At 42.2% G+C, this 20,570-nt stretch overlaps 1 long non-coding RNA gene across 2 annotated transcripts in view; it reads right to left on the reverse strand.

Moving 5' to 3' along the window:
* Positions 1-356: 356 nt before the first annotated feature.
* LOC119018515 overlaps positions 357-20,570 on the reverse strand; it is a 21,887-nt gene continuing 1,673 nt past the window's right edge. The window contains exons 1-3 of one of the 2 annotated variants that reach the window (XR_005074775.1): positions 6,828-6,945; positions 2,789-2,870; positions 357-2,107 (exon numbers count right to left, since the gene is read on the reverse strand). This is a non-coding gene — a long non-coding RNA (uncharacterized LOC119018515). Of the gene's footprint in view, positions 2,108-2,788; positions 2,871-6,827; positions 6,946-20,570 lie in introns of those variants that run through there. The other variant, XR_005074774.1, reaches the window with a different exon arrangement.

Here is a 20,570-nt window from a genome sequence, read left to right on the forward strand (position 1 = left end):
AAAAATGCAAATAACACGCTTTGCATCTAAAATCTTCCTTTTTATTGACTTCCCCTATGTTATTTAAACACTACAGGACACAGTAAAAAATGTATTCACATATGTCGCTGCGCAAGTCTGTTGCTTTTACAAGCCAACAAACTCCCCCACCTCTTTGACAGGCGGGCCTGGTGGTGAGCTCTGTGGTAAGCCCAGTCCTTTGGAAGCAGGACTCCAGAGTGATGGGAAACATACAAGTTTGAGGATGTAGAATACGGTTCAAGCACGCACACACACACAGTGAAAAACACATGCATTCACCTTCAATAAGCATTTGCGTAGCCAGCATGCTGCTCAGAAAATAATGAAAAACAGTTTATACAGCAGGTGGACAACTGAATGAATTGAAGAGGCAATGCACGTGAAGATAAACAAAGAAGGGCTTCTTTATTATATCATATGTGTTGCACGGGACACAGAACTGGAGCAAGACATTGAATTATGAAGTTTTATCTGCAGCCCTGGTTTGAAGATATTAGTTTTCTTATCTTAGGGTAAAAATGGCAGATTATCAAAGAAGGACAAAAACCTCCCACATCTCGAATTTGGTCAAAAATACTGTTTTAGTGTGCAGATAAAACTTACCAATACTAACACTGCTTCGCAATAAATAACTTTAACAGTGCAGTCACATTCATCCTATAACATAAAATCGATGTATCGATTATAATTTGGAGCTCAAAATCTAGAATAATCAGCAAAAGGATGTAACTAGTAATTTACCTGTTTAATGTACTTAAGTACAATTTGGTATTTAAGGTACTTGAGTATATCGTCTTGAGAGCTACCTCTGCATCTATCTAAAAACTTTAGTTACTTTGCAGACTCAGATTAGTCAGTGTTGAAGGCTATACTTGTGATACGGGAGTAACCATTAGATAGGGTTGTGGGCAGAACATTGACAGAGACCACAGAGTGATGACTACAGACAGAGAAAGGATGCTGCATCTGTGACATTATAGTTCATTTTTAAATCCATGTATTTAACCTGAACTCTGACACATAAAAAAAAAAAAAAAACTGTCTACCAACCAGAAAATTCTGAATGTAGGCCCAGATAATCAATTAATCACTAACACATACCCCACTACACATTTAAAATAAATGAATGACAAGCAAATAAAAAAAATCACAAAAGTCATCAAATGACTTTGACATCTTTCTGTGTGCCCCCAGTCCCCACGGTGGCCTCCAAAAATGCTAAAAAAAAAATAAAAAACAAAACAAGAAAAACAGGAACGGCTCTTGCTCGAACCATTTCCTGGTTTGTTCGTTCTCGGCTACTGTAGAAACATGCGGTGCATGATGGCGGACTCTGTGGAAGAGGACTCGCTCCCTCTGTAGATATAAATTCTATTCAGGGTTACTTCTAGAGCGAAACACAACAGTTCTTGATTTAAGGTCATCATACAATAACAGTATTGTATTCCAATACTGCCTGTGAATCCCCCTAAATGCTCAAGTGTTCGCACGCTGACACATTAAACTATGATTATACCTGCTAAACATCAGCATGTTAGCATTGTCATTGAGCATGTCGCCGTGCTTGGCGTAGCATTAGCATATAGTCGGACGAAAGTCATAAAAGTCAGATCGAACCTTATAATTCTGAGGTCACCGAATCACTTTAATAAAGCTGCATGTCATGTGGTTATGTTTTAGATTCATTGCTCTCCTCTAAGCATCTGAGCTGGCACAGTGCTGAACGTACTCATACTCACACTGACACTTGCAGGGGATTCGCAGACAAAGCGATGTGATCTCATACTATATTGGTTTATTCCTCCACAGGCTACTTTGGAGGTGAAAGCCAATTCATCTGCGCTTCTTGTCACATGGCCCCCTCTTTGCCAAGAAGAGAAATCCTTCACATATTGCTCACCGTCTGAATATCGTCATTCTCTCTCCTTCCCCTCGTCCTCTGTCCTGTATTCCTTTCTCTCCCTCTTTTCTCCCCCTCGCTTTCCTCACCTCCTCTACCCCTGCCGTCTTTCATTTAAATATTTCATCCAGTTGTCTCGCGGCTTCTGCGGCTTGCCAAGTGTCATCTAGATCCCAGGGCCCGACACTAAAGTGGAGCATGGAAGTCATTTTTAGAGGCGTGTGTGTGAGAAGGAGGGAGACAAAAAGAGAAAAGGGAAAGGGGGTGGGATGAGAAGGAGCAGCGGCTCGTCTGGGGTCTGAGCCATCGCGCGGTGATAAGAAGTGAAAAGGTGGAGAAGACATGGGAGTGATAACTAATGTACTTCCTGTGTACTTCCTCTTCTCCCCTGTCAACCCCTCCTTCTGCCAACATACCCTCTCTCCTTCAGCATAAAAGATATAACTGATGTGTGATGCATTGTGTGTGTGTGTGTGTGTGTGTGTGTGTGTGTGTGTGTGTGTGTGTGTGTGTGTGAATCTGGGGTGATCTAAGATCTGACATGAGTTGGTCTCTCCGTGAATATGAGATGTACACTTATGTGTCTGTCGGACAAACTGATGGCTGATGTGGAGAAGGGTGTGTGTGTGTGTGTGTGTGTGTGTGTGTGTGTGTGACTAACTGATGGTTGATGTGAAAGTGGAGTCGAGAGGGATGACACGGACAGATGGGAGAACGAGGGGGGAGAGATGAGTGAAAGTTCTACTTAGTAGAGAGTGATGCGTTCCCTTCCGTTTAACAGATGAGTGTGTTCCTTTGCGCTTACGCGTGTGTGTGTGTGTGTGCGTGTGTGTGTGTGTGTGTGTGTGTGTGTGTGGTCTCTCATACCCACTCGTAGACTGTTGGTTCCTGCTGGGGTCAAATGCACTGGATCATAACCACCGATCTCTCAAGAAATCTGCGCGCCAACCTGCAAAACAAAGAAAAAAAAAAGAAAAGAAAAAAAAAAAAAAGAGAGTGGATGAGATTGTGTGACCACGGAGTACCAATCTGTGTCATCCTCTTGTCCTCGCCCCGACGCCGACTCCTGTTGTAGTTTAGATCGTAGTTGTGAAAACACGACGACAAACACGGTTTGCCTTTTAACACATTTCTCCCTGCGTTGTCAGGTAGCTCGGCCCTCCTGACACGAACCGCCTCCCGCTACAACCGCATAAGCCGGGGTTACAGTACGAAACGCCACGAGCGGTAAAATCACATCCTCTGTACATCCTTGTTTCTTGCAGGGAGGGACGCCTCATCCCAAGTGTGAATGAAAGTCATGCTTCTGTCGCTACTGCGTAGGCTGACTGGCTTCGCAGCGTTTTATAAATAGAGTAAAGATAGAGAGAGGTTTAATAGAGTAATTATAGAAGGCGTAGCCATGGTGCCCACTTGGTCACAGTTACTAATAGAGTACCTGTGTACTCTATATTATCAGTATCACTAGTGTAAAACAGTTGCCACTTTTTTTTTTAATCTTTTCAATGTTAAATCTGTTCCGCAGAGCTTAGACTGTTGACCTTTTTGTTTGTTGCATTGCTATAATTCTCTAGCACAGCGGCCAGGAACCACACGAGGGGTCATGAGATCCATCTAGAGGGTCGTGAGATGAATAACGGAAATTTGCTCTGTGAATTTTTTATTTTTTTTACTTTTTTTCTTTTTCCAGACTACTCTCTCTTTGCTTTTGTCTTGTTTAACATCAAATCACTTCAGGTTTAAAGGCCTCATAATTTTTTTTTTTCAAATAAAGCAGTCAAATAAGGGAAAATCAGGATACTATCTATTATCTGTTCTATTTTTCTATTAGCATATTTTTCCTTATTGAAAGCCAATAATGGTTGAACATATGCACGAGTGCCTGGAATTGGAGTTTTCTTATAACCTCAATCATACATGGAAAACTATTTGTTTTCCTTTTTATATAAAAAGTGACTGACAAAAAATGAATAGCAGCATAATAGCACCCTCACAATAAGTCTCAGTTTAAACAGTGATGTTAGAATAATGGCCATGTATGTGAAAATTCCAAGATGGACAGGACGTTTAATGTTACAGAGTAAATGACGTTCATGCAAATGTGCATAGTTTTAAAAAATAAGTTACTTCACTTCGTTATCATTTGTCATTAAGGGAAAAATGCTGACCACCACCATGCAGTGACAAATTTTATGATTACAGCTGTTCCGGTAATTTCAGTCGGATCACACAGTCATGATGACGCTTTTGTTAGGAGATTTGTTGAACCCGCTCTGTGAAACACACCGAAACACTGAGAGGTGGTCTGACATGTCCGGCACATGTACGTACGAGTAGAGCAAGCTAATATAACCATGCAAACAGTACTAATCTATGTCTTAAATTTTTTCATCTTGTAAGTCTCCTTTCATTTGCCTCACACACACACACACACACACACACACACATACAATAAATGACCAATGTGTTTCTGTGTGTGTGACGTTTTCTGTTCCGCTTGCCAGGCTGCTCACTGACCCCCCAGATGTGTGTTCGACCTTTCAACTCTGCTCTTTCCCCTCAGGAGGAAGACCCTGCGCTCTGATGCACCTTTGTGCGTCCAAACACACACAGACACACACACACACACACACACACACACACTCTCTGATCCATCCTTTGAGTGTGTGGATTTAGCCTTGCGGGGCTGACTCCGGCTTGTGCTCATCCACAGTAACAGATAAAAGGATATATCACTTCCTCAATCCCTAAAACCACAAGTGTGTGCTGCTGGACACACACAAACACACACATACATGCCAGGCACTGAGCTCCTGAGTCCCCAGCTTAGCACTTGATCCTCTCTCTGGGAGGCTGACACTTCAGAGGGAAAGCCTTCACAAACTCCTCTGGACTGCACGCGCGCGCACACACACACACACACACACACACACACACACACACACGCTCAGACCCTTCACGGAGCATACAGTGGAGTCAGAGTGTAAAGCCTTGGAGGCCCGTTCATGGTGATCTGCTGGTCAGCATCTGTTTACTGTCGAGGACGCTGCTCCCTATTTCCACGACCATCACTCATGAGAATCTCATGGTTTGAGGTGCAAGGGACACATCGAGAAAATCACGCCAGTAAACAATCCTCCGTGTCACCGAATGTCCTAAAGCTAGGACGGCTCGCTGCGCGCAGACGGGGAAAATCATTTGAGCATATTGACCCCTCCACTTGCCTCCCCCCCAAGAGGAGGGGCAGATAGTCGGCCGTTCAGCCCAGCGGTGAGGCCCTAATTCAGACAGGCGTGGAGCAGACGTGGCTCCAGCGCGGATGTCAAGTCAGCTAGAATCCTCTCGGGGCCCAAGGGCACCTGACCGCCAGTTTCTAAGGAGAAACTGTGGCCACTGCACCCCAGGGTGCCCACTTTTAACAAAGTATCATATCTATCTGCTGTTCATGCGGAGGAGCGGACAAGCGTATGGACGTCGGTTCAACGTGAGGTCAGTGCGAGTGTATGCTGGGAGGGGGTCGCGTGCACACACACACACACAGGCGCGCAACACAGTTCAAGTGTGTGGAAACCTGAAGCTTATTTTAACTGACATGTTTTTTCCCTGTGGATTTATTGTATGCAGGGTTAGGGGAGATGTTATTTCATATTATAATATGAAACTAGAACTTTGGTGATGGGTGACAAATGAAAGGAAAACCCATCAATATGTGTCTTACTAAGGTGTTGGTCTGTCATGAGCTTCCTGAGCGGCTATAGTAGAGAGCATTATCTTAATATCTGGTCCGGTATCTTCCATCTGCAAAGGCCATATCCTGTAATTATCATCATCTATAATTTTATTTTTTCACCACCTGAATGTTTTGGGGAAAAACAAAGGCTTTGTCCACCCTGGCTGCTCATTCAGCTTGTGTTTTTTTTTTTTTTTTTTGTGTGCTACATTGCTGAACTGAACACTCGCTCGCGTGTGTGTCCACACAGCTGTTAACATGAAGTTTGTCTTTGATAATTATAAATAAACATGATAACACGAGTGGAGTGTTCTATCCCCCCCCCGTTGAAAGAGAGAAAACATTGGAGGGGGAAAGACAGGTATGAATGGAGGAAAAGAATGAGAGTGCACCTTCGCCTGTTAAAACTGTGGTGAAATGCTGGTGTGATGTCGACGGGTTGTCCTTGAGTGATTTTTTTTTGCAGGGAACCTAAAAATTGGGGGAGACTCCTAATCACGCTGGCTGTGTGGCTGCTCAACCCTGTCAACATAACTCTGGAATGATGATGAATACCTCCAGAATTAAGGTTGCTGTCTTGTTATTGCTTTAAAAAGGTTTGCACTTTGCAGTCTGAGCCAACGTGAGTTAAATGTGCACTGCACATGTCAAAGGGCAGCCGTCACTGTTTTATAGTATTTTATATTGTTGCTTGCTGTGTATTATTTGCATGAGTTTGTGTTGTATTGCATGGTTTTCCTTGTCGCAGACCGGTTTGTGTATGCACATCCTGTCATTGCTTGATGTCTGTACTCCCCATGACTTCACTTGATTTCCTGATAACCTGCACCTGGTAGATGGCTTGTGCTGTATAACAGGCGCTAGAGAACACCAATACAATCTCTGAGAATAGCGCAAGGGACCAATGGCATGGCTCGCCAGGTGGGACCAATCACCTGGGCCGAATGTTAAGGATGAGGAGACCAGGACAAAGGAGGGGGAAAAAAAGGCAGAGGTGTGCAGAGAAGACAGAGAGGCTGGTGGAGAGACGCAGAGATGTGAGGAGCAAGGACGGTGGTATGAAGGCAGCGCTCAAACTGGACTGCAGATCTTAAGGGATGCTAGAATTTTAAGAAATTTGGGACTCAAACTGAATGCATTAAAAACATTTGATTAATACATTTTAAATGTTTGTACCTTGAAGTTTGGCTCTTTTGGTTTCTTCAGGGGGAAAGGTGGGTTCCTTTTTTGGATTGGTTGCCGGCCCGAGTTGCCAACCCAACGTGCCGGATATGGAAGGTTGGGGATGGGACTCATCATCCAAGATGATTCATAAAATTTTGTAAATCAGATTGGTGAAATATTCCTTTGTCTATCAACTTTTTTTTTTTTTCATATTCTGGCAATGAGCAATATTTTCTACTACATTATTAACAAGTCAGACATAGCATGTAGCATGTGAAGAGTCTCGGAATTTCACACACACGATGTCTTTCTGGAGCAAGAAGCACCTTATTTATTTCACCACAATTCCACTTTATTCTACTATTTCTATACGCAGAAAAAAAAGAAAAAAACAAATATAATCTGTCCGGAAGTCTTGATAATGTGATACCTAAGAGGAGAGTTCCATTTTAAGCTAGGACTGGCAGCTTTGGCTCCTTCAGTGGACCACAAAGATCCAGCCATTCATAGGTACGGAAAGCTTTGTCAACACTGTGACTGCCACGGAGGTGACGAGTTTGTGAGGTTGTGAGCATGAAAAATGGATGATTGCATACATGCATGTGAGTATGTTGTCGGCTGGTTGCAGCTTTGCATATTTGGGCCTTTTTAATGTCTGATCAAAACAGCAATCCTTCCCAAACATCAATCACATTCGTTGAAGGTCCTGAACAAAAAAAAAACACAACAGTTAGTATTGTTCTTTAATTGACATGGAGCTAATGAAAATTCCAGTAGTCAACATTTTGCAGATGCAGTTTGTGTTTTGCTTTGACTGGCAACAGTTTGCAGGTACTTTTAATATAAATATCTCCGTGTCATGGCGATGATAAATATGATCCAATAAAGTGTGTTTGATGATACAAATGATATGAATATCATTTTTGTGGGATACAGACATGATCACACGTTAAACCACACTAACCCTACAGCTGTTCAGTGTAACGGCTTGCGCTGTTGCACTGAAAGGATCGAATGTCCCTTTTGACACCTCAGGGCCTCTCATAAGTGAGACAGCATCAGCATTGTCACTGCAGACAAATGTGTGCTCATTTTCTCGGCCCCTGCTTCACCTTCTCCGTAGCTCCCTGCCACCATTACGTTAATCTGCCCCTCTTTCCATTTAGCAGGTATCTTACACGGTTAGCGTAAGGGTGGAAGTGGGTGGAGGAGGGAGGCCTCGGCGCAACAGCATGGAGAATGTCACAGTAAGATAAACACACGGGTGCAGCTCAAGTGGTTTTGGGCTCCACTCGGGCTGACGTGACGAGAGTATTGGCCCGTGATTTGTATCCGCTGAAGCTGTCTGCATGGAGTGGCTCCCACACACTCACTTTACATCCAGAAATACACAGTGTTTGACTCCTGAGTGTTTCTGTAACCTAGTGCTGTTTTGTATATAGCAAGCCATATCATTATAGCAAGTTAGGTGAGCTGTTATAGGGCTTTTAATGTTTCACCTGATCCATTACTATCAACAAAACGCAAACCATGTTCAGCATTACATTTCAACATTACTTTTAGATGACAGCATATGACATTTTGATTTGTTCCTTGACCCTACCATTTTGTTGACTAAAGCTTATATGGCATTTCTTATTGGTAAATGTGTGTGTGTGTGTGGGGTGTGTATATATATATATATATATATATATATGAACAGCACTGTGCAGCTGTCTGGCAAGAAATACAGATCTATCTGCTGACATAGCACCCTATTTTCTGAGCAGCTTCTTTCCATCAGCTAAGAGACTCATGAACGCATCCTCAACGCTCATTTTTCTCTTGTGTAGTGTAGACTACAACTTGCATTTCATTGTACAATTTTGTGTTGCAGAATGACAATTAAATGAACCTTGGTCCTTACATTATGCACTATCAGACTAACTGCCAGCAATCAAAATGGAACATTACATTGTTAAATACAGTTAGAAGTGGTTTTACATGTTTTTTTCTTGCTTTAGGTGACACAGGTGGTGACTGACTGACTTTCCCCTCTGGGCTTACCTCAGTATAATGTGCTCACTGCTCAGATTGTTCAGCATGACATATAAATAAACATGACTCAACCTGATTCGATTTGACTGCTACTACCAGCTCTTGTTCCATGGAAACTACTTCCCCGACGCCAAAATAATACCAAAGACAGCTCTCTGGGCTTTGGGTTTGCCAGAATCATTCATGTATTCGGACTGTAGGTGAAGTGGTTGTTCACATGTGGAATCCTTCAGTGCCTGCAGGGCAGCCGGGCATAGTTGAAAATAACATTTAGTGCCTGTTCGTTGCATACTGATTTAAATAGTTAAATCATAAACATAAAAAAGATGGTAGATTTTTTTATGAAATGTCAAAATAATGACACAGACCAAAACACTGGGTAAAGTTATAACTACTTGATTTTAAAAGTTATCAACTTTACCTAGCCGATAGATTAGCGACATAAATTCATTTAATTCAAGCTAATGCTAGCACAGCTGTCAGCGTTCTTGTGGTCAGAAAGGTATGCAACATCTGGTACACAAAACCACCCAAAACATAAAAATGTGATATATTTAGAACGTGGCAGGCATGTCTTGGGTACTGAACACTGATGAGATGTAATAATCCTACTTATTTGTCATATTAGACGAAAACAACAAATAAGAGTAAACACAGTTATACCGTAGTTATAAACCATACACCTAAATCACGCTGTAATTAGAAACGGCACATAAATGCATATACTTTCACTACTATTCTGAATTGTATTTAGAAACAAAACGGGAGAATTAGCATTGCATACAAGATCGTGCAATAGTGAATGAAATGCAATGCCATGTCAGGTCCAGCTATATTTATTATACACTACCCTGCTACCAAATGACATTGTAGACACCACACTTGATTGTTTCCTGGATGGGGTTCTGATCGATCGGGGCTTTGCTGTGCTTAGACACATTTCCATGACTTACCTGGTGGTCTGACTTCCTTGTTCACTTTCATCCTTGTTTTGTCCTGTCTTCGAAACGGACGTGCTATAACGACAAACGACCGCGGTTATCCTCTCCTCCTCCTATGCGTGACGTTAGCATCATGATGTTAGCGTGAGTGTCAACACAGAAACAGGGTTGCTCTGCAAAATAAAGCAAAGACCATCTGTATTTCCTACCTTCCCCTACCATACCTTTGTTAGACGACCAGTACAGTTCCATTCATGTGGCGGTGCAGTTTTCTAGTAATTTGTTGCCTCTAAACCTCAAAGAAAGATTCTAACCCAAAGATTCCATTGGATGAATGTCCGCTGCATTCCAGCTCCGGTACGGTTTTGCGCTGTCATCCGGCAACCCCCACCAGCTGGCAGCAACGTTGTTTTATTTAGAAAATTAACTGGATGCTACGCTGTTGTTTCGGTGCCTAACTCCCTTTGTGCTCTGTACTGAAATCGGCTGAATTGCTGCGTCATGTTACGGCATCCGCCAAAAATAGAAGTCCTGTGTATGTGCGCTGAAGGGCTCTGGACTGCTGGAGCTGGGACGGAGACTACAGTGAAACCTCTCAGCTCTGCTGCCGTGGCGGAGCCTTGATGGAGCAGAGCCAGACCGGACACATATCTGGTGGAGTCCAGCCGTAAGAGGTAGGAAATAAAGATGGCCTTTGCTCTATTTTGCACTTTGGTTTTCTTATAATGTTTTGCTAGTAAACCTCTACTAAAGTATAATACGGTGCCATCAAGGTTGTAATCAGCAACAAATTACCCTGTATTAAAGTGAAACTATGTTAAATAATGCAAAGAAATAATTGCATCATCCAGCTCTGTCAAATCACACCCTGTGATGTCTAATTAAGCCATCGTAGGTCCATGTTGATAGCATTAAGTGTGGTGTCTTCAGTATGAATTGGTACTAAGGGTAACATATCATCTAATTAATGTATTTTGGATCTGTAATGGCCTTGCATTCAATTTCTTATTGCATGGTCTTGTAAAATTGTATGTGATAGTCTATAAGTGTCTCCTAATTTGTTTCTTAATTCAAGTATGATTTGGCTTAGTACATCTTATTACTGTAGTTTACTTAGGGTATAATTATCTGTGTTAACTGTGTGATAAAGACCGTGCAATTTTCTAGTTTATGTATAATTTGAAACAAAGTACAACTTGTAACATCTTTTTAGAGTACTAATGTCAAATGTGTTGAATAAAGTGCAACCCAATTTTCTTTTGCCTGTGCAAATAGTGAGCTAACTCTTGAGTTCCAACAGAGTGCACTTTCAAATAATTGGCTGCAAAAGGCTTTCTTTCAGTGTTTCAAATTAATTAAATTGATGATTCATTGAATTTACAAAAAACATTTCCAACAAAAGGAGCACAGGATTATTGGTTATCCTTCCTTAATTTTTTTTTTTTTTTTTTGGTGAACACAGCAACTGTATGCATAGCTCAGGAGTGCAGCGCGAACAGACCCGCCCTCCAACATGTAGCTGCTAATTAAAGAGATGTTTTTTTTCTTTTTTTTTTCCAGCCTTTATTCTGTTTTTATCTGCTTTTTTCCTAGTGTGCCAAGTCAGGGGTGTAAATACTGTCTTTGGGAATGACTTTTGAACTTCATGGGTCCATTATTTATTTTTTTTTTTTTAGTCTTTATATATTTCAAAACAAGTCCCCAACTACTTCAGTTGTTGAGGAGAATACTGCAACACTGTTTTGCCGTGAAGCTTCGGTCATATTTTGTTCACCTAACTCACAGTGAGCAGACAACGAGTGAGATTTCATTTTTTGGTGGCCTGTTTCTTTAAGTCATATCTTGCTTGGTTATACGTCTCCCTATATAATCATGTATATGTGTTCACTCTTAGGAATCAGTGTTGCTAAATGATACTGTAAATATTGCGAAGTGAGTCGATGGGAATTGAGGTTGTTGGTTAGAGTGTTTAAACAATCCCATCCCTACAAACATCTTGAATTCCTTTTTTTTTTTTTTTTTTTTTTTTTTTGCTAGCAAAAATCTGATAAATTATTTAATTCATGCACACAAACACCTTGGCAAAGCCTGATGTGGAAGCTGACTTTGGTATTAAACAGTGAACTCAAAATAACATGCTGTATTTATCAAGAGGAAATTTTGAATTTAAACGTTGTTACACTATCAATGTTATGTCTGCAAGCTGGAGGAGCAACAGATGTGCTTTTTTTTTTTTTTTTTTGCTAATTGTGCCTGTAGGTTATTCTGTTTTAAAGTCATAGATGCCAGTAAGACTCCACCACCCTCTGCCCACCCTTGTCTGATTTTATTTTTGAATACTCATCTTCACTCCCTTTTGCATCAGCCCATTTTCTCTTTTCATTTGCTCATAATGAAGCTCTCTGTGCCTCTCGCCGCTGTTTTTTTTTTTTCTTTCTTCCGAGAAGTGATTTGTGTGTGGAAACAAGGAGGGAGGGATAAAAGGCCCTACCATCCTAACGTTGAACATAATTAATAAAAGCTGCCCATTCCAATTTAAGAGGCTGATTAATGCAACAGACACGCCACGGCATGGAGTGGACCATCTATCTCTCTTTTTCTCTCCTCCTGACAGGATAGAGACGGAGCATGGCATTGTTTGGTTACAGTTGTAGACCAGCTATTTCCTGAGTCTCCTGATCTAAGGCTAAACTTTGCAATTACATAGAATCACCACTAGTTCAGTTTTTTTGTCTTTATGCCGATGGTACACCCACTTACTGCCATGCTGTACATCGTGTAAAAGACAGTGAGAAATCTCAAATCTGCTTTAAAAAATCAAATGAAACATATACTAGTGTTTTATTTACAAACATAGTATGTACAGTGCTAATCCATTAAAACATCTGTCTAAAATTATGTTGGAGAAGCTAACAACTTTCATTCAGGACAAAGATTCAGAATTTTTTTTTTCTTTTCTTTTGAAGGAAAGAAAAAAAAAAATGACCAAGATACCAAAAACCTCAGTTTCCCCAATCTCAGAGAGTACCACTGTTGCACTAGGTGATGAAGTCCCAAGCAAATTCAAAACTGACTTATTTTTATTAGTATAGTTTGGTAAAAACTACAGACATATCAATGGTTAGAGAATATTTGCATCTTCAGTAGGAACCAGGTGATTTGAGTGCCACAAATAGGGTCGGAAAAAAGTTTGTAAGAGGGGGAGGATTTGCTTCACCTGGACTGATATTTGTTGTCTCTATGTGATATCTGGGGCGACTGTAGCTCAGGAAGTAGAGCGAGTCGTTGTCACTGGAAGGTCGCTGGCTAAAGTCCCTGGCTGCATGTTGAAGTGTCCTTGAGCAAGATAGTGAACCGCGGATTGCTCCTGATGGGCAGGTATCACCCTGCATGGCTCGCTGTGTGAATGGGTGAATCTAACAAGTGCTATGAAGCTCTTTGAATGATCGGTAGACTGGAAAAACACTGTAGAACTGCAGGTCCATTTACCATCCCTGTCTGATCAGATGAACTCAAGTGAACACAACTTGAAATGTGTGCATACTTTTCACGAGCACCTACACCTATTACTACAAGTTTAACAGCTGTTTAGGTCATATTTACAAATGCTGCTGCAACTAATGCTACAAAGACAAAAGGTAACCAGTTGTTAAGATAACAGCGCTATGTCAAAAGTTTGATTTTCTTTTTTTTTTTTTTTTTTTTGCGTAGAGCCAAACCATCAGAGTTAAAACACTGTGATCCCTTTTTTCTTGCAACATGCTGCGTCAGATAAATTGGGTAAAGAAAAACAGGTAAGCGGTCTCTTTTTTTATTATTTAAAGAGGAACTCCCTTGGGCTGTAGAAGGAGTCCTGGTGGTCCCTGAACCTGACTTTGAGAAACCGCTATTTTCAAGCAGTGTAACCAATGAAGTACAGTAATGGAGTGTAGTGGCCTGAAGTGTAGCTATGAAGTCTTCCCTAATGACTCTAGCACATGTGTGTCTGGCTTTCAGCCCTCTCATTAACGTCACTGGACACTGTATACTCTGTGGCAGTGTGTGTGTGTGTGTGTGTGTGTGTGTGTGTGTGTGTGTGTGTGTGTAGGACGCTGCTGTTTGCCAATATAGCAAGGCTTCGAGTGCTCTGGTGATCTCATCTCCGCTTAAGTCTGCTCACCCTGTGGCTGTGTGTGTGTGTGTGTTTGTGAGTGTGCGCGTGTGTGTTTATGTACGCGCACACCTACACAACTTAACTGTGTACTGGATGTACACTAGCACACTTCATACACAGGTGAGGGATGTCTTTCATTCTCCAACGACTGGAAGGATGTAATATGTGTCGCCTCTTTTTATAGAACATAGCTTCCTTTTTTTTTTTTTTTTTTCCCTCATTATTCACTCAGGAGCAAATGTTTACTAAATGTTTCAATTTCATTTTTGTTTCGGTTACAGATGTTGCAACTCTGGTTTATGAATAAGTAAGATTTTAGTGTGTGTGCGTGCGTGCGTGTGTGTGTGTTTGTGTGTGGTAAACAGGGTGGTTTGCTCCGTGGAAGAAGGAATTTCCCCCAGCAGTCCCCATCAGTAATAGTGCCTGTAATGAGCTGCAGCTGTCAGCCCGGTTTCCGCACACACACACACACACACATGCACGCAAAACACACACATGTACACAGCGAGGAGGAAGCAGTGACTCACTCAGCAGTGCGCCGTCACACTGTATGCTGATAAACAGTGTAACTCATCAGACTTGCATCAGACAGTAGACACAAACATTTCCGCAGAAATACCTCCTCCTTTCTAAAAATATCCGACTCTGAGAATTTACTTTACACTTTACGACTTATTTCAGCAAAGCACACACAGTTGTGCGTCTCACGTAAACAGCGCAGCAAAATGAGAAACTGTCGTTATTGATCTTTCAATAAAGATCTTATCCCTCCCCTAATCTTGCGTTTATAAAACGCACGAGAACAAAAAGTGTTTCTGAGTGTTTCGACGTCAAAATCAGTCTCTTTTGTCTTTCTTTAAAAATTGTTTTTCTTGTCTGCGATCAGGGACCAATACATCAATTTGTCCGGTCAGATCGCACCGCAGTACACCCCGTGGCCTCGTTAGCTTGTGGGTCGTGCAAGCTGGAGGAATAATTTCATGGGGATTTCAGCAAAAAAAAAAAAAAAAAAAAAATGTGCATGGTTGCAGTTTAATTTACTAATTCTTCCCTCATTTCCCATCTAGCAATGTGCACGAAAGGAAGCAAAAGGATCTCAAGTTGCCATTTCGCTGCATTTTATTTATTTATTTATTTTTTTACCCCGATGCTCAGTTTACAATACTTTTTTTTTTTTTTTAGCAGCTAGACACTTGACTTTTGCTAATTTTAAAAGAATTGCTTACATGATTCTGAACTGCTGACATGTTTCAGAGGACCTGCTTGGGAAAATGACACATAACATCTGTTCTCAGACACGTTAAAGCTTTAAAACACAGTCAAATGAAATAGATACCATAAGGTGGTCTTTATCTACGATCTGCTTCACGCCCCAGCTGTCAATAAGCATGAATAGTAATAAACATCCAAAACAATGTGATTATGTAGTGAAAAAATACACGAGGAGCAACAGTATTACAAAGCCATGTATCAAAACGTCCAACAGGCCTTTTATATATAATTAACATTATATCGAATTCAAATTTGCTGTACCTCTGACGCATGTTTGTGAAAATAACTGAAGCTGAAGTCCAAAAGGTGTCTTTTTTTTCCTGTTCGTAATTTATCGGTTTTTTTTTTGTTGTTTTTTTTCCTTTTTCTGATTTGATCTGTAAAACTTTTAGGGAACGATGAGCCCAGAGCTGCGCGTGATTTCACAGTTTTGCCCTCCCTCTCCTCTCTTACCGCAACGCAACAGCTCATTTTGGATCCTGAAAAATGAGATGATGAATGTGATGTCATACACATTTTGTTATCTTCTGCACGTTCGACATTTTTACATGTTGCTTTATATCGCTGGTGTTTCTTGTGTATTTCTTCCTCTGTACTTTGCTGATAATCACACTGTTTCCAGATAAAGATCCCAAGTGGGTTTGAAAAGTTGTCCTTGCTTAAAACTTCCGTGGCATGGAGCAAATGTGCAGGTGTTCCCTTCTTGTCATTAATCAGCAACCTTTAATTAATTATAATGTATTAATTGTGGTTGTTATTAAGTTTTACCTTATATTGCAATTTTGCTGTTGTTGTTGTTCTTATCATCATCATGGCTGCAGCCCAGACCACCGCTTGTCTTTTCTGGTTGATGGAGTTGCTCATTTACACCGAAAGGCTGTTTGGAATCGTTCCATTTCTGTTTTTTTTTTTTTTTTAATTTTTTTTATCACATCATAACCAGAATATACGCAGCGTATAATATCATAATCACTACTTGACTGCAAATCGTATTGGTAACAGTCAACGAAGACTTCATGTGAATCTCTATCAGCAGATCCGGGCGATGCTCGTGAAGTGTCAGTCAGGACCACTGACCCTGCAGTTTCGTTTCCTGACACTGACCCACCGCGGCATTCAACTGATTCCACCGTTTCCCCTAAAAAGCAAACATCCCAACCAGTAACCCACAGAACACAGAGTGAGACAGTTAAAAGCAGCCCCTCATACCCGCCCAGCTGACGGGGCCCGGCCCTCGTGACCTCTGCCATTTTTTTTTTTTTTTTTTTTATCTCATTTCACTCTAACTTTGTAGATCAGACTTTAATTTTGAAGTGCGGCCCACAGGACAGTGATGAATAGGCTACATCAAGCGGGGCTTAAATTACCCCTCTCCCTGGTGGCAACACTGACCGCAAGGAGAGGTGTGTGTGTGCGTGCGTATGTGCGCGCCTGTGTGTGCTGTGCTTGTGAGTGTGTGTGTGTGTGTGTGTGTGTGTGTGTGTGTGTGTGTGTGTGGTGACCTAGTAACAGCAGACAGAGAAAGAAAGAGGGCTGGTCAGCACTTGCCCTCTCAACCCTGCTAGCTCCGCAGCACACCCAACAAGGCAGAGGGGGGGGGTGGTGGGGGGGGACACAGGGGAGGGATGGGGGGGGGGGGGGGAGAGAGAGAGAGAAAGAGAGAGAGCATCCACTCCATCTTTTTCAGCTTCTCATGTCAATGCCTCGTCTTGTTTTGCGGTGCGAGTTTGTAACTTTCGAGGTTATTTGAGGAGAGTCTAACCCTGGCCTGCTTTCCCTTCCTTCCTCCTCTCCTCCATGCAAATAGGTGCCTGAGCTTATTTCTTCTTCTTCTTCTTCTTCTTTTTTTTTTCTTTTCTCTAGCGAACGCCACGGCCGGCGGCCTGCGTTAGGGAAGACGGATTTTGGAGGTCATTCAGATATCGACGAAACCTTAACACTACATAATAAAACAGTCTGTCTCAAATCGAGGTGGGGAAGGCAGGAGGGCTTGGCCAACAGCCACAGGCACGGCCTCGGGCTGAGAGGAGGAAAATCAAAAACAGGGTGACAAAAGGCAGATTTTTCAGTGGGGGGGGGGGGGGGGGGGGTGAAAAAAAAAAATACAAGTAATAAAAATAAAAGAGGAGTTTAAAGCCTTGTGGACTTTTTTTTTTTTTTCTCCCAGCCTGGTCACAATAAAAAGAGGGATCGTTCTTGCTTTTTCTCGATGATACATACATTTCTTTTGTCACATGAGCCTCGCTTTGCACTGCAGGAGTCTCACTTGTTTCCTAGTAAATGTACTTTTTTCTCACAGACTTTTTCACGCGTTTTGGGGGAAAACAGTTTTGAAATAATATCAGAATAAAAAAAAAAAAAACAGGCTATTACTCAAACACGCTTTCATTTAAACTACACACAAGTTCACTTGGTCACCTACTTTTTCAGCACGCCATGGCTCCCCACGTTGTCCTGAGAGGGGCTCGGATGAAGGGATTCCTGGCCTGTGCTACAGTTTGGAGTTCAGGAGACACAGCGCATCACACTCTTGCGTTATTTCGCTTGTATTCTGCTGCGTTTTTTTTTTCTTTTCTTTTTCTTTTTGCAAGCTGCTTTGCGGACTGTTCCTCCCTCTGGCTCTTTATCCAGTCTACTAGAAACCAGTGTGCCGTGAAGCCGGTGCATCCCGCCGCCTCTCCACACCAACGTGATCGTCGTAGAGGAAGTAGAGAATGAAGAAGAAGAGGAAGAACAAGAAGTAAACGAGAGAGAGAGAGAGAGAGAGAGAAAAAGAGTACGTCAAGGGGGTCGTAGATTGCTGGAGCTCGGAGATAAATCGCAGCAGTTGTGCTTTAAACCTCCTCCTGCTTCTACTGAACGGAACGCATCTATTTGCGTTGCGAGGAGGAGGCAGCGAGGCCAGTGTGGAGTGTGTGACACAGCCCCTGCAGCTGAAGGTGTTCAGTGCTCCAAGTTTAAAACGCGCATCTGATGGTTATATTTAAGGGGAAAAACGTGTTAAACCCCTAAAAGCTGTTTTGTTCTTTTTTCTTTCGACACACTGAAATGATAAATTATCATTTGCAGGTCACACACACACACACACACACAAAAAAAACGAAACAAAAACGTCGTAAACAATATTGTGTGTGTGTTTGCGCGCGTCGTGTCCGTGCGCAGGCGAGGTCTCTGTGTGACTTACGTCAATTTCAACTTTATCGTTATCGTTACAGAATACCACAGTGTGATAAAACGACTGGATCGAATTTAGTCTGGGCGCCACGACCGTGGCAACACCGTGCGTCCGTGGAGAGCTGAGGCTGCTGGAGCTCCGACTCGTGCGCAAAGGCAGCAGCGGCAGAGGCAAGGTCCTGCCCCCCCCCAACCCACTTCAACACACACACACACACACACACACACCACCCGGAACACTGAGGGGACGACGACACAAATTACTGACCTTTGCGCGTAAAACAGGTTTTACACACGCAGACACGCGCGCAATCAAACTGATAATCTGTTTATCGCTTCATTTGTCGGTGGAATCAATATCACAATAATGATTAACTCCATCACTCGCGCATAAATACAAGTATTTGGCTCAAACGCTCAAAATACGAGTGTTCATGAGTCATCCACGCGGGTTGTCATAATATTGCTGTGCGAGTTTGCTTTTTTTTTTTTTTTTTTTGCCTTCCTGCAGCCCGCGTCCTATAATTGCGCTCTTAATATGTCACCGCAGATTCATTTCGCTGTTCGGTGCATATTGTCTGGAGGTGGAGCAGGTAAATGTGTTCCGATCGTGAACACGAACGGAACCCTGAGCAATCACGGTTTCACCCAAAAGCAGGAGTTCAACCAACTTAGATGAAATACGAGTCGGTGCGTGGAAACACACACACACACGCGCGCGCGCGATGAGATCTGTGTCACAAACCTGCTGCAGAATCGTCAGCATCTGAATTAGATACGTCGTATTAGTCAGTCGTTCATCTGATACATGTTTATTTTTTTCATTCATTTTTTTTTGAGTGTTTTAGTTTATTTCCTTGCAGAACTCGAATGAAATAATATCATGTTGCGGTACATTTAAAAACTTCACTATTGTCCTTAAACACTGAGTGAAAAATAAAAAGTGAACAGAAAAAAACAAACAAAAAAAACACACACACACAAAAAGAAAAACCCAAAACAAAACAAAACAAAACAGGAAACGCACCTCTGCATCGTGCCCGAAAACGTTTTTTGGTCAAAGATACGAAGTTTGGTTCTTTCTTTGGATCTTTCACAGTAATCAGAAAGTTACAATTAAAAACGCACCAGGACAGAATGATTCACTGTTTCCACACCGACAATTAACCGTATAATCTGACCCAGAGTCACACCGCAGGTCTCCTCAACGTCGACTCCAAAATTCGATGACTTCGGGTGATATTACCAGTTTTATATGAAATGGCGATATGAAACACACTGAATTAAGTTTTGTTACACAGTTTTTTTTTTTCTTCCGCTTAATGTTTTGAGCTGATAGTAGCTTCAGACAATGTTTTGGAAAGTTTCACGTGAACGTTTTAATATTGTGAACCAGAGAAGTGTGCCTCTAGTTCTCTCTCTCTCTCTCTCTCTCTCTCTCTCTCTCTCACACACACACACACACACACACACACACACACACACACTCAGTACAATTTGGGGAAAAAAAATGACCCTGTTTCAGAGATAATAATTATGGCGGTAAAAAAACAAACACGTGACTTTGTTTCTGGTCATAACAATAAACTAACTTGGTGAAATGATAATGAAGCGAGAAAGTAAAAGACGTGTGAATTGTGCCCACAGGTTTGACTGCATGGCCCACATGTGACAACAAGCCCCCCAGTCTCTCCGATATTTTGGCGTCGTGATTTTGTTCCCGCACGTCGACGGTCGTGAGGACTGCAACTCCTTCAGAAACTCCCGCGAATCGCAGCTGCCGGGTTTGATGTGCGTCCCTCCAGTGCGAGTCAGAGGAGCGCACCGGACGCGTTCTCCTCTCCAAACACATCTGGCGCACAAACGCGCTGTTAAGTTTTCCTGCCTCAAAAAAAAAAAAAAAAACAGCTCACCGTCACACCGGTGTCAACCACCACGACCTACATCCGCAGTGCACATCAGAGGCTCGTCGCACTACTTTAAAACACGAAGGGAGGATTATTTTGTAATAACAGTCATACATTTTAGTTTTGTATTCATGCGTTTAGGAGCTGTGTAAATCAAAGCCCCCCCCCTCCTCTCTCTCTCTCTCTCTCTCTCTCTCCCCCTCCTCCCTCTCTTCTCTCTCATCCAGACGGTCCTGTAAGGTAGTCGTCGTCGTAGTGGGTCACGGCCGTG

Source organism: Acanthopagrus latus, chromosome 4 (genome assembly GCF_904848185.1).
Source record: "Acanthopagrus latus isolate v.2019 chromosome 4, fAcaLat1.1, whole genome shotgun sequence".
Classification (NCBI taxonomy): domain Eukaryota; kingdom Metazoa; phylum Chordata; class Actinopteri; order Spariformes; family Sparidae; genus Acanthopagrus; species Acanthopagrus latus.